The 2,328-nt window shown below is 37.9% G+C and overlaps 1 pseudogene; it reads left to right on the top strand.

Moving 5' to 3' along the window:
• The first annotated feature begins 1,109 nt into the window (after positions 1-1,109).
• LOC107161035 lies at positions 1,110-2,328 on the top strand (annotated as a pseudogene).

The raw sequence follows: 2,328 nt of genomic DNA, 5'->3' as shown, positions 1-2,328 counted from the left end.
CTCTGAGTACAATAAAACATTGCTAAAATTCTAGAAAAATGGGATGACATCCTGTGTCTGTGACTGGAGACTTAATATGGTTAAGAGGTCAACATTGCTCAAAGCAACTAACAGACTGCACACCGGACCTATCAAAATCTCAGGAGCATTTTAAGCAAAGATCGAAAAATAATCCTAAAATTTATATGGAATATCAAGGGATCCCAAATAGACAAAACAATCTATATATAAAAAAAAAAAACCCAAACCAAACACCACTGAAGCCCTCACACTTCCAGATTTCAATAATTGCTACAAAGTTACAGCAATCAAAACTATATACTCCTGGAATTAAGTCAGATATAGAAACCAATGGCAAAGGATAAGGAGCCCAGAAATAAACACTTATAATCTATGTGGTCACATGATTCTCAACTAAGGTGCTAAGACCACACAATGGGGAAAAATGATCTCTCTGACAATGTGGATGTTAACCCACAACAAGGAAGAGTAGGGAGGGGACAAATGGAAGTTCGTTGGGTTAGACAAAGGGAAATGAATGTAGGGGAGAGAGATTAGGAAAGACAGTAGAATGAATTGGACATACCTTTCCTATGGTCATATATGAATACATGATCAGTATTAACTCCATATCATATAAAGCCACAAGAATGGGATTCTAATTAGAATAACTTATACTCCTTGTATGTATAATATGTCAAAATATACTCACGTATATCTAAAAAGAACAAATTTTTAAAAAGAAAACTGGATAGCCACATGCAAAGGAATTAATGTATATCTTCCTTATTCCAAATACAAAATATAACTCAAAATGGATCAAAAACCTAAACATAAGATGTCAAACTAGGAAACTCTTAGAAGGAAATGTAGGGAGAAAACCTCATGACAATGGATTTGGCAATGATTTCTTAGATATGACTTCAAAAGCACAGGCAATAAAAGTAAAAATATAAGTTGGAGTATATCAAACTTAAAAATGTCTGTGCATCGAAGAATACAAGTATCAGAGTAAAAGGACAACCAATGGAATGGGAGAAAATATTTGATGTGGAGTTAATATAGGATCATATATCTGACATGAGGTTAAAATCTAGAATACATAAAGATCTCTTACTCAACAACAGACTACATCTTGGCCCTTGCGGACCCCCAAACCCTGGAGCCTTTGGGTGTGGGAATTGCCATTGGTGGCTTTGAAGGTGCCTTGGTGGGCACCATTGCTGAGGGCTCTGCTGGAGATGGGGATCTTGCCAAAGAGATGGATGAGACTGTTGCCCAGTTTATCAGGAGGACCATCTTGAAAATCCCCATGTATGAAATGATGAGAACCTTAAAAGCCTGGGATTTTTTTAAATCTGTTAACCAACTGAAAACCATAAGTTCCAGCAGAGAAAGGAATGTCTCATTCAGGACTTGGTTCTGCTGTGTGAGAAGTATGAGAGTCTCAAGGATGCGACCCTTGCAGATGTCATTTATATTCAAGTTAATTGGCACCAAAAAGTTTGGGATGTTTTACAGATGAGTACAGAACCAGATGAAGACATTGGAACAATTCAAACATTTATTCAAGAAAATCTTCAGAGAGCAATGAAAAATGTGACAGTCAGCTTCAGAAATGCTGAGGAGAATGCAGTCTGGATCCTAATTGCCTGGGGAACAAGGTGTAAAACCAAACCAATACCAACCCACAAACATGCTGCATTACCCCTAGACTCTCTATGCCTTCCCCTCCTCCCTGCTAAAGAACATTTTGCCCTTCTGGGTCAGGCAGTGACAGTTGCTTGCAAACACCATCAGATGGTAAAAATAGACCTGAAAAGTCGACACCTGGACTCTCTCAGGTGATTGTTTTTAAACAGTATAATCAGACCTTTGAAAATCACAACTCTACAACACCTCTACAGGAAAGATGACTCGGACTAGATGTAAATATGGTTTCAAGGATCATTCAGGAAAACACATTAGAAAAAAACAGAGTCCAAAGAATAACTCAAGAAACTTTTGGAGACTGACCTCAACCACAACTAGAATTTGTATAATATAAGCTTGAAACAAAGTTCAAAAGTGACTTAAATGGGGGCATGTTGGCTTAGAGGAAAGAACCCGTCTGGTGCCTAATAAATTTCTCTAGGCCACATCTTTGGAAGCATTGAAATCCTTAGCACCAGCTGGTATTGCAGATGCACCACTTTCTCCACTGTTTACCTGCATACCCGACAAGGGAATGGATTATTTTAAAATCAGAGACAAATAAGATGTATATGGTTTTGTAAGCCCAGAGGCTCCTTGGCAATGATGTACATGCATTCCAGTTAATGGCTAACT

This window comes from Marmota marmota, unplaced genomic scaffold, assembly GCF_001458135.2.
Source record: "Marmota marmota marmota unplaced genomic scaffold, marMar, whole genome shotgun sequence".
In the NCBI taxonomy this organism is placed as follows: Eukaryota; Metazoa; Chordata; class Mammalia; order Rodentia; family Sciuridae; genus Marmota; species Marmota marmota.
This window is presented reverse-complemented; position numbering and strand designations above follow the sequence as displayed.